This window comes from Myotis lucifugus, unplaced genomic scaffold, assembly GCF_000147115.1.
Source record: "Myotis lucifugus unplaced genomic scaffold, Myoluc2.0 scaffold_27, whole genome shotgun sequence".
Classification (NCBI taxonomy): domain Eukaryota; kingdom Metazoa; phylum Chordata; class Mammalia; order Chiroptera; family Vespertilionidae; genus Myotis; species Myotis lucifugus.
In genome coordinates, this window is record NW_005871075.1 from 6361378 (window position 1) to 6375852 (window position 14475).

A 14475-nucleotide genomic window follows, 5' to 3' on the forward strand; every position below is an offset into this window, starting at 1 on the left:
ACTTAAGTCTCATTCTCACTGTGTGGGTTTAAATATTTCAACTGGATTGAGTCAACTGAAGCCCGTGTGAGAATTTCCTAATCTCTGATCTACTGATTCATGTGGATGTGTTATGAATGCCATAAAGTCCTATGCGGATTTTGACAGGCTTATATATCCACGAAGAGAAATTTTAAAAAATGTATAATCTGATGATACAACTCATAGTAATTTTTGAATAATTAGCCCTACCTAAGAGCAAATACGATCATTCGAGAGTGGTTTTACTGATTGGCTTAACTGAGGATCTGATCAATATCAGAAGTGAACCCTGTTTTCCTTGGCTCACAGACTTTCCCCTTTTGTCCTGATGTCAATGAATCCCGGTGCTGTTGTGATGGCCGTTGGGGGTGGGTGAAGTATGGATGTTTCATTTGTCCTGGGAAATGAAATATGTGCTCGCCAACTCTGTTTAGCAGCCTCTCTGTGTGGATGGCAGGCATAATGATCTGATGTATGGACATGAGCAAGTGGTTCCTTAATTGTCCACCCAGATGGTCCTCTCAGAATTTTTCCAGCTTCTGTGTTTGATCACAAATGAAAAATGAAAAATTTCAACATGTACAGATAATTAAAAAGATGGAGAAAGAGCAACAGAAAATTTAAAAAATATATATTTTATTGATTTTTTACAGAGAGGAAGGGAGAGGGATAGAGAGTTAGAAACATCGATCAGCTGCCTCCTGCACACTCCCCACTGGAGATATGCCCGCAACCAAGGTACATGCCCTTGACCAGAATCGAACCCGGGACCCTTCAGTCCGCAGGCCGACGCTCTATCCACTGAGCCAAACCGGTCAGGGCGCAACTGAGAAATTTTTTACGCTAATGAGAGTAACAAGAACTGTGTCAAAGGACAGGGAGCTAAGTGGGTAGTAGTGTGTTAGTGTCAAAAGCCCATCACAAAAATGGGACAAGTGCCCAGTAGGAAGAGAAAGAGACATGAAACCAACAGAAGTGTGTCTGTGTATTTATCTTAAAGGTGGGGGTCAGAATGTATAGATTCTAAATATAAACTCAATATTGGGTCAACATATTGGATAGTGTTTTCAAGATTGTTGTAATGAGATAATATTTACATTATACTTAGAAAATAAACCAAATGTAGATATTTATGCTCTTTTGATTCTATTCAAAGCAACAAAATGATACCATCATCTCTATGTGACTCACATGCAAAATGGAATACATATATCTGTGTGGTCTACCGACGGGAAATAAAATCAGATATTTCACTTTTAGCTTCATCAAGCAAAAGAAAAATCTGTTGTGATTCCAAGAATAAAGGAACTCGGGAAGGAAATATTTGTTTTACAGCTTTCAGAGTGAAACATCAATGGCTTGCTGTAAAAAGTGTCAAATGCCAGCGCATATCTTTGTTTTTTCAACAAAATCAAAACTGGCACATTCATATTTGAGAAATGGCATGAATATTTAAATTTCCTTCTGTGTATATAAAATATAAAGTTCAGGTGTCATTGAAAAACAGCACCTCTTGTATTTTGAGCTCTACATTGTTAAGCTGTCAACTTCTTGATGACCAAAAAGATACCTGGCTTACTCTTTCATGTGCTTTTTTGGGACTTACTCGATCCTGTCTGTTTTATTTTTGTAGATAGGTATAACCTTAGTTTATTTGTTCAGTTTATTTTAATTTCTAAACTTGAATTTTGTAATCTAGAAGTATATGCCAAGTTGTGAAGGTTTTTTTGTTTTGTTTTGTTCCTGTTTTCAGATTTGTTTTTATGGGACTAGGATATTTTGTGAGAAGAGGATAATAAATATGTATTAGTTTAATTACTACAACTGTTTGATCAAATATTTGATGTGGGGATTGGACAGGGGGATTGAGTAAAAGTGAACGAAGGAGTTTCCTATTAAAACAAATTTAGGAAGAAAATGCTGCTTCTATTGGCTTCTGCCCGTCAACGGCAGGGGAAATTTGAAGTCTTTTAAACATGGGGACACAAGATAAAAACATCAATCCTACCCTTAGATGTTTCTAAGTGGTTGTATGTTAGACAGTGTAGATAAAGCCTTTATATATGTCATCACAAAAAAGGTTTACTTTGGATGGCAAGTCCAGAAACTCAGCTGTGCTGAGTACTGTGAGTGTAAAGGCATATCCACACAGGGCTGCTTAGAATTTCTGCATTTCATGTTCGGGGTTGGGTAACCGAAATCATTAACATAGATGTTCTTTACATTTACCTTCCACACAAAGGTTTTTGTAAACTGGTTTTGAAGAAAGAGGTGGGATCGTAAAAAGGAGAAATAAAAGATATTATTTGGTATGCATGTGTGACACACAGGTTTATGGATATGTTCTGCCTTATGAATACTATGACAAATGACAGAGAAGAGAGTGCACGTCACTATCTCTGTTCTATCTATGTACTGCCAGTGGGCAAAGATTTCTCATTTCATACATCATTTACAACTTCCTACAGTAATTTTACACAGCTCATATCCTGGGAACCAGGCATAGCAATTATCTATACACATATATGCATGCAGGCAGCCTGAACCATGCAGTTCTAAAGAGAGTTCCAGAGTTCACACACTCCAACCAATAAAAGTTGGCAAAAGCCAGGAAGTTGTCCAATTAGAAAACTTTCCTATTTTAACTGATGCCCCAGTGTTACCTCTGAAACAAGCTGTTTCAGGAGGTCTTCTTTTAGACTACTGTTTGTCAGAATAAAATAAGATTTTCAGCTTTCCCAAACACTTTTGTGTTCCTAAAAGAAAAAAAAAATCATATGTCTTTTTCTATTCACTTTTACTCTTTTGCTCCTAAATAGACTAAGAAAAATACAATATTGCATTCTGTAATGGATAAAGGAACCTAAAAATACAGATTTCCAATTGAAAATGTGAGTACATATTAAAGTTTGACACCATTTTGTTATTTGGGACTTTCTAAAATTATTTTACGTTATCATCGTTTTCCCACTTTTTCATCTAATACAGTACACCTAACATTTAGAAAGATTGTGAATTTCTCAGTCATACATAATTCATAACCTCTAGAAATAAATTTTGGATTCTTGCATGTGTTATTGATAATCCACAATTAATATTTAATTCTTGAATTTCTAACTTTTTTCAAATTTTATTATTTTTCATCCACAATACAGATAACTGCATGTATTAGTTTTCTATTGTTGTAAAAGAAACAAGAAATTACTTGAAAAGTAGTAGCATAAAACAACAGAAGTTTGCTATCTAACCATTTATTTGGATCAGGAATCTCAGCACAGATTAGCTATGCCCTCCGAAAGGCTGCGGTCAAGGCCTTGGTCAAGGAGCCATTTCCACATTCACTGAGGTTACTGCCATTATTCATTTCCATATGGCTGGAGGACTGAGGGCCTCATTTTCTTGCTGGCTGTCAGCTGAGGTGCTTGCAGGCTATTGCAGACTGGATGCTCCCCTCAGTTCCTATTGGCTGCCCTCAGGTTTTTTTGTGTGTTTTTTAAAAATATTTTATTGATTTTTTACAGAGAGGAAGGGAGAGGGATAGAGAGTTAGAAACATGGATGAGAGAGAAACATTGATCAGCTGCCTCCTGCACACCCCCAACTGGGGATGTGCCCGCAACCAAGGTACAATGCCCTTGACCGGAATCGAACCTGGGACCCTTCAGTCCGTAGGCCGATGCTCTATCCACGGAGCCAAACCGGCTAGAGCTGTTTGTTTTATTTTTGTTTGTTTGTTTGTTTTACCATGTGGGCCTTCCAACATGACTGCTTGCTTCATCAAAGCCAGCAAGAATGAGAGAGACTCCTGCCAAATGGGACCTCTGGTCCTCTGTGACACAATCACATCATCATTTACATGTCACTAGGGACATCCCATTTCTTTCGCCGTATTCTATTTGTTAAAAGCAAGTCACAGGTCTCATCCATACTCAAGGAAAGGGGATCCCACAAGGTCATGGACATCAGGAGGTAGGGAAGATAGGGGACACTTTAAGAGCCTGTCTTCCATAGTACATAAAGCTAACAGTCTAGGTCAGGGGTTCTCAACCTTCCTAATGCCGCGACCCTTTAATACAGTTCCTCATGTTGTGGTGACCCCCAATTTCATTGTTACAAATTGAACATAATTAAAGCATAGTGATGAATCACAAAAACAATATGTAATTATAAATGTGTTTTCCGATCGTCTTAGGCGACCCATGTGAAAGGGTCGTTCGACCCCCAAAGGGGTCGTGACCCACAGGTTGAGAACCGCTGGTCTAGGTATTAGCAATTCACTTTCGCATAAATACATAAACTAAAGTAAAAAAAGTAAGGTAGAATTCAAATATCATTGCCTGGAAATTAGGATAGTTGCTGTTAGCAAGTTGTATGACACTCAGTAACCTGAGTCACCTCTCTGGACCCAGAAATGATTGGGTCCACATTTCAATATTGGGGGTGGTGGTGGATTGGACTAAATTGATTGCTAAACACCTTACCAGCTCCAGACTTCTACAAGGCCTAGAATATTTGAAATATATATAATATTTGGAATATGAACTACATGTTTTACTTTTTACCCCAGACATTTATCCAGAAGTTTAAGTCTTCTTAATGGCTTTATCACAAAGACTAAATTGATCAGGATTTCAATTTAATTTAAATGCATTTTTGTTTGAATGTCTACTCTAAACAAGTTATGGGAAGTGGAAGAGTTCATGGTCAAGCAGTTGGGTTCTATAGTTAGATGCTTGAGGTCAAGTTTCAGCTCTTCCTCTTATCAAATGAGTGACATTGGGCAAAATATTTAATTTCTCTTCATCGAGAATGTGAAGTGATAATAGTGCCTAACTTATATTATTGTTGCCTCACAAACATAAATTATTTTATAAATATTAGCTTTGTAGATTTTATCATCATAACAATATAATGTGTCATTATATTAGGCAAGGAAAATACATACAAAGAACTCTGCCTTCAAAAAACTGACAGAAATGGTGCTTTATTGAAATATTTTCCCTTGTACGTAAAATATGCCATTATAAAAATGTTTTATTACCCTTGAGGTTTATTGATAACCAGGATATAGTTGAAATTCCTGTTGAATTTGATAAATATGGTTATATTAATAATTGAATAATTTCTGTTGGACTTTATCCAACATTCCCAGAAAGAACTAACTAGGGCAAGTTATTTTTAATGTAAAAATAATATCTGCTTAATGAAATGTTCATTTTGATTCTATATATTCTGTTCCTTCACGTGCCGGATTTCCAGGTACAACACTTCATGGTTATTAATAAATGGGCCATACATAAATTATGCATTAAGAAAAAATGAAAAAGTATTGAGCATTCTTTTTGCTCGTTAAAGGAAACGGTTTCATTGTCTGACATTGAAGACAAGACAGTCAGTATAATTTCATAGAATGACAAGGGGCCAGATTCACACCCCAACTCATCTTTCAAATTCTCTTTTGTTCTCTACACAGAAAAATCACGCAGAATGAGAAACAACCATGGAGGGACAACCGTTTTGCTCTGGAGGAGAATTATTACTCACACACCTTTTTCTGAAGCTGTTTTTACAACATGGTCTTAGGTTTTCAGTCTTTAAAGCTGCAAAAGTCAGATACTGAAAAGCTCCAATGAAAGTGGGCATCAGACAACCTCATAATATGAATGTAACAGCGTGGCAAATATTGATGGCTCATGAATATGTGGGTGCCTCTGGAGGGAATTTGACCACTGAGATGAATGAAAGTACATATACTGATAAGTCTCTCCTTTACTTTTACCTTCAAGGAGAGAAAAGGAACTATCAGAGGAGATGAGAAGAGAAATACTCAATAGTGCATTCTTAACTGGTGAAAATCACACCAAATACTTTTGAGTATGCCCCACAATCTGAAATTGTCTTTTTTCTTTACTGATTTCCATTTCTGTTGCATCTTCCCATTTAGAATGTTGTATCTAAGATGGCAAGGATTTTGTATGTTTTGTTTTTTATTTTAACTCACTTCCTAAAATTGTGCAAGGCCATTGTAGGTGCTCAATAAAATATTACGCAATGAATGAATGAAGAGTCAAGAGGTTTCAATTCTAGTTTTTCTTGACCCTTAATAAAATGATGGAGTAGACTAGATGGCTAACGTTTCTTGCAGCACACTAATACTCACTGACAGTATGCATGTTTCTAGGGTTCATATAATAACCAACTAATATTTTATTTTCTTTCATTTTATTAAATTTATTGGAGTGACATTGGTTAACAGGGTTTAATATATGTTTCAGATGTACAATTCTATGATACATGATTTGCATACTGCATTGTGTGCCTACCAGCCAAAGTCAAATCTTCCATCACCATTTACTTGACCCCTTTAACCTTTGCTAGCACTTCACACCCATTCCCTCTGGTAACCACCATACTGTTGTCTGTGTCTATGTGCTTTTCTTGTTTGTTCATTTGTTGCATTCAGTTTTATATCCCATATATGATTGAAATCACATGGTTCTTAACTGTATTTGTCTGTATTTGTCTGACTTATTTCACTTAGTATAGTATTTTCAACGTCCATCCATGTTGTTGCAAATGGCAGTATTTCAGTATTTTATTGTATATATGTCCCACACCTTCTTTATCCAATCATCTACCAAAAGACACTTCAATTGTTTCCATGTCTTCACCACCGTAAATAATGCTACAATGAACATAGGGGTGCATGTATCTTTGCGAATAAATGTTTTTAAAATTTTGGGGTTGATATCCAAAAGAGGGTTCTCTGGCTCATCTGGTAACTCTATTCTTAATTTTTTGAGGGACCTTTATACGGTTTTCCATAGTGGCTGTACCAGTTTACATTCCCACCAGCAGTGAATGAGTATAACCAACTAATACAATTTTTTATAGGAAACTTCACTTATGTAATAGATTTTATTTGACCAATCTTTTTATTTCTGAAACATTTCTCCAAGATGAAATTATTTATGATATTAATTAGCAATGTTCTTATTAAGTCTGCATTTTATTCCTGACTAAACTATATATATTTTTTGTCTGACAAGTCTCTTTTTGGTTAGTTAGATTCCCAAATAAGGTGAAATAAAAGATTATCCAAAGTTTACACTGGGGATTCTTTTTAAAGAATGTTCAGTTTTTTAAATGGTGAATTTCTAGAAAATTCTAAATATGGATAGATATATTTGGTGGAGAAAAGAGAATTAAAAGATACCTAGTTGTTTCCAAATTTAGCAGTGCTATGAACACCTGGATGAGTTGACATTAAAGAAATCTTCATTTATCTTTTTTTGTGTGTTCTGTGTGGTAAATGTAAATTCATTATTATACTAAACATGTTTTGAATGGATTGGTTAACCGATTATAACTTCACCACATAGTCAGGTGATTGAATTCACAACTGTGGGGAGGTATTGCTGATAGCGGAGAAAAAATTTGGGTTCCTTTTGCCCCTTTTGAGTATGGTTTAATTTTTAATTGTTCATGTGTATCTTTTAATAAGACCAATGTATAAAATTCCAAATACACTTTATTTCAAATATAAACACCTAAATATGGTTACAAAGATACTTAAAATTTATTATAATAAAATAGTTTCAGTCTTTGGTTTTGCTATTATAATTGTAAATAGGAATGTGAAAAATGAATAAGCAGTAGGGGATAAAGAGTGCTATAATATTCATATTTAAAGAATATTATTATATTCATATTTTAAAACTATGTCCTTTATTTAGTTGAATTTACTTGCTAATTCGATCTCCAATGCTATTAAGTATTGTTTGCAGGTTTCTAAATTCTGGGCAAATGTATGCATAGAAAATTGTGGGCTTATAAAACTTGAAAACATTTATGTTAATCATTTTTATTGACATGTCTTCCCTCTAGACCATTAGAAAGTAAAGGTAGTCAAAACCAAAGCTCCAAAGAGGAAAAATGAAACTAGTAAACTCTACTGACGTTTAACTTCCTAAGACTTTCAGCATACAATTTGCCCGTACAGGTTCCATTAAAGTTAATGGGAGTCGTGTGACTAACCCTCTCTGTAGGGCACTAAAAATGTACCCTGCAGTATTAAAAAGTCTGAACCTAATTTTTACTTTCTCTTAACCTTGATTATGTTACACTAAAGATAGATACCTTCATTATCACACACGTATATAGTAAAGTTTATATAAAGATTTGAAAGTAATCTATTTGGGGGAAAGGTTTAATTTATGTGGGTCAGAGTAGAATTTTAATTAGTTTTGCAAATAAGAGCACTGCTTTCATTATAATGATAAAACAAGCATGAGTATCTGTAATTTAGCCTCTAGCTATACAAATGAGAACTTAAACCTCGATGAATTCAATAAATGAAACATTTTCAGAACGCTTACTTAAAATCAGGTCTACTTTTTAATCAGTCATGTTTTAAGTGAATGCTTATTAATAGGTCATTAATAAAACATGCTTATGGAATGAGATTTCAAGAAAGAGGTGAGATGAATAAAAAGCAAAGAACGTAAAAGATCTAATGGATAATTTTTCATTTTGGTTAAACAATTTAGTTTTCGTAAGTTACATATATATTTCATATTAAAAAGTGAATTCTCAATCTTCTTTTAGTTATATACGAAGATAAAACACTACAGATAACGCTGCCTGTGATTTCATGACCTTTTTATATTGCCCAAGTTCCCTCAGCTTTTGACATTCAAACTAAAATATTAATCTCATTTTTCCCTTTCAATAATTTCTGCCTGACTTCTATCACAACCTGGGGAATGCAGTTATAAGGTTTTATTTTTTAGGTTTTTTAATTGAATCTATTTGGATGACATTGGTTAATAAAATTATATAGGTTTTAGGTGTACAATTCTGTACATCATCTGTATATTGTATTGTGTGTTCACCACCCAAAGTCAAGTCTCCTTCCATCACCATTTATACTCCCTTTACTCTTTTCTACCTTCCCCTTCCTCCTTTCTTTCTAGTAATCACCACACCAGTTTTAAAGAATGCAAAAAGAAATGCAACACTATAGACATGAATAAATACCCCACCATCTATTTGTCACTGAAATCAGCAGCTATGCTACAATAAAGGGACACGCACAAATTATTTCCTAAGCACAAAGAACACGAGGGAAAGGCAGGCAATACTGCAGAACAATAAATAAAGCAGAACACCCTCCAAGGGCTCGGAATTTAGTTTGGATAACCTTCCAGGAGGCAGAATCCTTCCCCGACACCAACATAAACTGCAATTAGGACTGATCTTTTTATGTTACACATCTGTCTTCTCTGGATTTTTATCACAAGATTCTCTGTGTCCAAATTACGATAGAATCTCATGAGTTTCACGGGCTTGGGAGAATAGCTACTATTACAAATAAATTCACCGTTTCCAAGTTATGGAACCTATGTCAGACATTTAGCTGTTGAACTTCATCAGGTTTCTGGAGTCCTTGGAGCTCACGGTCCCATTGCTTAGAATTCTCTTAGAAGCTTGCAACTGGTGCAGTTTTGTGCTGCAACTTGCCTCCCTGGTTTGCAGGCTCCCCACTGGAAGCTGGAAGCATCCAAACTACCAGGGCCCTCTGGACCATGGGATTCCCATTTTCAGGCTGATTTGCGGCACAGACCTCCAAGCGACAGAGGCAGAGACTTTTTTCAGTCCTTGTTACACATAAGTCACTCACAATATGAGAGCATGGAAACATTAAGTGTCACCTCCAGGAGATATGGGCTCTACCAATACCTAACTAAACCACTTAGCTCACGGGTTTAGCACGTTTCCAATCTGAATCGCTCTGGTTCCTGACCTGACTTGACAAGGCACCACTCTTTCTCCCCTTTGAAGGACATAATTGGTGCCCCTTGGATTAAAATAATTTTTTCCACACAAATAGCTTTTTCCCTTTGAATTTTGAAAGGAATGAAAACCGTGTTTCAGATTTAGTAATGCCCTTTGAGATCACTGGAAATACTCTAGGACGCTGGGATTGCTTGTCACTACTTAAAAGCAATGTTACGGGTGTATTTGTACTTTGGGATTTTATTAGAACAACAGGCTGAGTTGAGAAGACCGCAGCTAATGTCCTAAGACTATGCATCGTGAAATGTCATACCAGCACCGTGTTGGGGTTTAGTAGATGGACTGATCCTTTCTCATGAGGACAGCCTCTCTCCGGTGGATTTTAGGCCGGGTCCTCTTCTTACCAGCACTCCAACTCTGTGACTCCACTTCCACTTCCCGGTCTGATGCACCTCCCCCTGAGCCTGCTTTGGTTCATGGTCATACCGCCCTTCTTTTGTATCAAGCTGGCAAGTGCTCCTCTCTTCCTCATACAGCACCCAGAGTATACCGCAACTCTTCCCTAGGAGCCTGCCTCTCTCGTGACGCTGTAAGCACCCCAGGGCCAGGAACCATCTTTCAGCCTGTCTCACCATGTGTGCGCAAACCTAACTGAGCGGAATAGCATGGGATACCTGCAGCCAGAAGGTTCTCAGTCTTTCAATCTATAATAGCCACACATTGACTTTTTAAGTAGAACTGCTTTGCATGAAAAAGCCTCTGACAAGGCTCTTCTTTCAGGTCAGCTATTTCAGCCCAAATGAGCTCTTCTGTAATTCTGTGCTGCATGTCAAGGTTGTCTTTCTGCCCCATTACACGACGTTCTGTGCTGAAACCTTCTGCAGCACGTGGCCTCCGTGGTGCCTGCCGCTGGGGCTGTCTCTGCATTTCCTCTTCCCTGGGCGCCTGTTCCAAGTCCCTGGTGGCAGTGGAAGCCGGCGGCCCTGGCACAAAGAGCCGCCTTTGCAGTCTCCCCTGTGGCGGGGCTGCTGGGCCGCATTACCACGTGCTATGTGGTGTTTCAGTTCACCCCAATTTGCCCTTTGGGAACTGCTGTGAAAACTCCTTTTGTACAGTAAATCATGACAGCATTTGGTCTTCATTTAGGGGTGAATGCATGGTTTATATATTAAGGCCATTTCTTTTTTCCCTTCAGAAATACCATGTGGCATCAATTTGTTTGTAAGCACGAATCAAATGGCAGTTTGGGATCTTCCAGATGATGCAGAATACGCTGTATTAAGTCTTTCAAGGGCATCTGAGCAGTGAAACCCCAACATGGAAAAAAACGAAGAGGCTACTTGAATCCCGAAAAATACATCAATCCTCAGATACTGGAACAAAATCTGCTCTGAAACTTTAAGAAATTCTGAGGCATTACTAAGGTTAGCCTGGCCGGCATGGCACAGTGGTTGAGCATCAACCTATGAACCAGGAGATCATGGTTCGATTCCGGTCAGGGCATATGTCCGGATTGTGGGCTGGATCCCCAGTGTGGGGCGTGCAGGAGGCAGCCAATCAGTGATTCTCTCTCATCATTGATGTTTCTATCTCTCTACCTCTCCCTTCCTCTCTGAAATCAATAAAAACATATTTAAAAAATAATACAGGTTAATAATTCATATCGTATTTAGAAAAATGTATGTTATGTGTGTATGTGTGTGTGTGCGTGCGTGTGCATGCATGTGTGCATGCACAGAGATGAAATCTGATTGGTACCCCAGCCAGCCAAAATTTAAACGGTTAATCTTCAGCCACAGGTGAGATGAGGGTGCAGAACAAGAAGCAGTGTCAGTTTTACAGCTTCCACTTTTCAGACGTCAGACATGGACCATTAGGGCAATTTCCCGAGTGGGTGGAATATGGCAGGCTCTGTGTTTAGGTTTCCAAGTTCATTCATCCAGCCATCCTTGTGGCTCCTGTGGTTGGTCTGTGGCCTGAAGCTTCACTTGCCCAGCAGTGCCGTTTCCCAAAATAGGCTCAGGAAGTTTGTGACCATGTTTGGTCTGTTGCAAAGGGGTTGCCCTATATTTAATGAGCTTGTGAACATGTACCAAGAATGAAACACATCTTCAACCCTCTTTTCACTTCAGTACATGACTTGGAGTGGGCTGTTTTACAAGCACATGTGTTTATCATATGACTGGATTTGGGGACAGACATCACTTCTTATGTATAGCATACAATTTCTCAGTAGCTAAGCACTCTGCTTCCTTCCTCCTTATTTAAGAACAAAATGTTAAACCGGGTAGTCCCTTCCCCTTATCCTCGGCAGGTTTTTCTGGATGCTGAGGTGTCTTATTTAATTTAAATGTGCTCTTTCTTCTAGCATGGTGGGGAAGAGAAAAAACAAACAACCCTGTGGTTTAAGTCCCTTTTCACCCCGAAAGGCGTATAACTAAAGTCTTCCTGTGTGCCATGGGGAGTAGGGAACTTCTTTTCAATCACATGCATTTATGAGAGCAATGTGTTTGCTGGTTTGCGCACCAGACGAGGAGCCAGGAGACCTTGATCTCCCTCTATTGCTCAAACTCTCTGCGACATTAGGCAAATCATTTGCCTCCTAGGTTACTGGCTTGTTTTATTTTTCTACAAAATACCCTCTCCTAGCACAATGAAAGGAGGCATTGTGACTAATATTGATAATAGCTACAAAGTGCATTTTTCTTCTCTAAGTCTCTAGCATAACACACTCGTATAGCGCAACAGAGGTGGTCTCTTACTAAATGAAACTTGGTGAGTGGTTAAATGACTCACCCAATATCTTCCAGTTTACTATATAATGTAATAAACCACAATCTATGAATAAGCCAAATGGATAAAATGTCTTTCATTTGATGATTCACATACAATCCAATAAAGCAGAATATTCCATAGAGTTTATTTCCTGTAATTGCAGGAGATAAAATTGATTTTCCCATTTTTCTCCTCATTTTTGTCCTCCCACTGTTTGCTAGTTACTGATTGTGAGAGAAGACTCAAAAGAGAATTCGTCATGAAATTTAAAACTTTACAAACCTCATGGTGCTTCTTTCGGAAGGAGAGAGAGAGAGAGAGAGAGAGAGAGAGAGAGAGAGAGAGAGCGCTTATAGGAAATGTTTGAAATGGAGACTGGAGACTGCACCATCAGTCTTGGGGCAGAAGGCTCATCAGGAAGCTCCTGGCTCTCCTCAATCACATTCAGATGAAAAAAATAATGCGGCCCCTTTGGCTGCCCCTTGATCTTGGTCCAGGGTCTTGCCAGAGGAGCCCTGGGTTCAGGGGGCGGGGCTGAGGATTTGGCTGGTGTGCTGGGAGGGTAACTAACTTGAGCAGATAAATATGCCCAGGAGAATGAGAGCCAGGTACTGGTCTCACAACTTTTCTGTAATGTTTGATAGTGTTTCAAAGTAAAATAAAAAAGAGTTAGTGTGGTTAAGAATAATCATTTTACCAGAGTAGCTTACTTTGCATTTATCTCATGTAGAACATTATATATATACTAGGGGCCCAGTGCATGAATTTATGCACCTTGAAAGGAACTGTGGGCCGCAAGGCTGTGGTGGGTACAGGGGCGGGTCTCAGCCCATCCTCTGTGCCCTCGCCTGGACCCTTCCACCGCGGCCCCCAGTCCCCTGTCTGCCGGCAGCCCCACTCCTGCCACTGCTGCTCCCACACACTGATAGTGCTGGCCCTGCTCGCACCCACTGATGGCGTGGAGTGATTGGGGCCAGCACCAGCAGTGGGTGCAAGCAGCAGCTGCTGCCCTGATCTCCCCTCAGGAGCAGGGGGAGGTGGAGAAGCCCTCAGGGGCGGGGCTGCCAGTCACCCCTTACACCCACTGACAGTGCTGAGTGATTGGACTGGCGCCGGTAAGGGGTGTGAGCGGCAGCTCTGGTGCCAGCTCCAGGTGTGAACAGGGCCAGCGCCAGCAGTGGGTGCGTGCAGGGCAACTACTGGCAGCAGATGCCGGCCCTGATTGCCCCTCAGGAGCAGAGGGAGGTGGAGAAGCCCTGAGGGGTGATCGGGGCTGGCAGCGCTGAGTGATTGGGGCCGGCGCCAGGTACAGGCAGCAAGTGCAAGCAGTAGCTCCAGAACTGGCAGCAGGTGAGAGCGGGGTCGGTGCTGACAGTAGGTGCAAGCGCTGGGCGGGACCGCAGCACGTGGGAGCAAAGAATTTTCAGTAACCATCAGAGGCTCACCCTGATGACAGTGACCTGCACCCTGCCTTGGTCTGGCGCCCCCATTCACCTGCTCCACCATCCCGCCACAGCCAACACCCGCCATGTTCTGCACTCTGCTGCCTGCTGTTGATGCCTGCCATGTTCTGTACATGACCCCTGGTGGTCAGCGCACATTATAGCAACCAGTTGTTCAGCTGTTCGGTTTATTTGCATATTAGCCTTTTATTATAAAGGATATATATAATATACATATATACTCATATATGTACATATGTATATATGTACATTTATAATGTATAATACATATACAATGCTATATCTTTTTTTCATGTACATATATTTACACTAAGGTATATTCTCATTGTTCCAATTCCTCTAATTCTGATTTATTCCAGAACAAAAGAGAAAAACCTTAGAAAGCAGTCCAGTAAGATAAAAAGGAAGACTGTTCAGTA

The 14475-nt window shown here is 39.1% G+C and overlaps 1 long non-coding RNA gene across 1 annotated transcript; it reads left to right on the forward strand.

Moving 5' to 3' along the window:
* The first annotated feature begins 2840 nt into the window (after window positions 1–2840).
* LOC106696735 lies at window positions 2841–6080 on the forward strand. Its single transcript, XR_001347680.2, has 2 exons — window positions 2841–2912; window positions 5494–6080. It is a non-coding gene; the product is annotated as an uncharacterized LOC106696735 (long non-coding RNA).
* Window positions 6081–14475: the final 8395 nt, after the last annotated feature.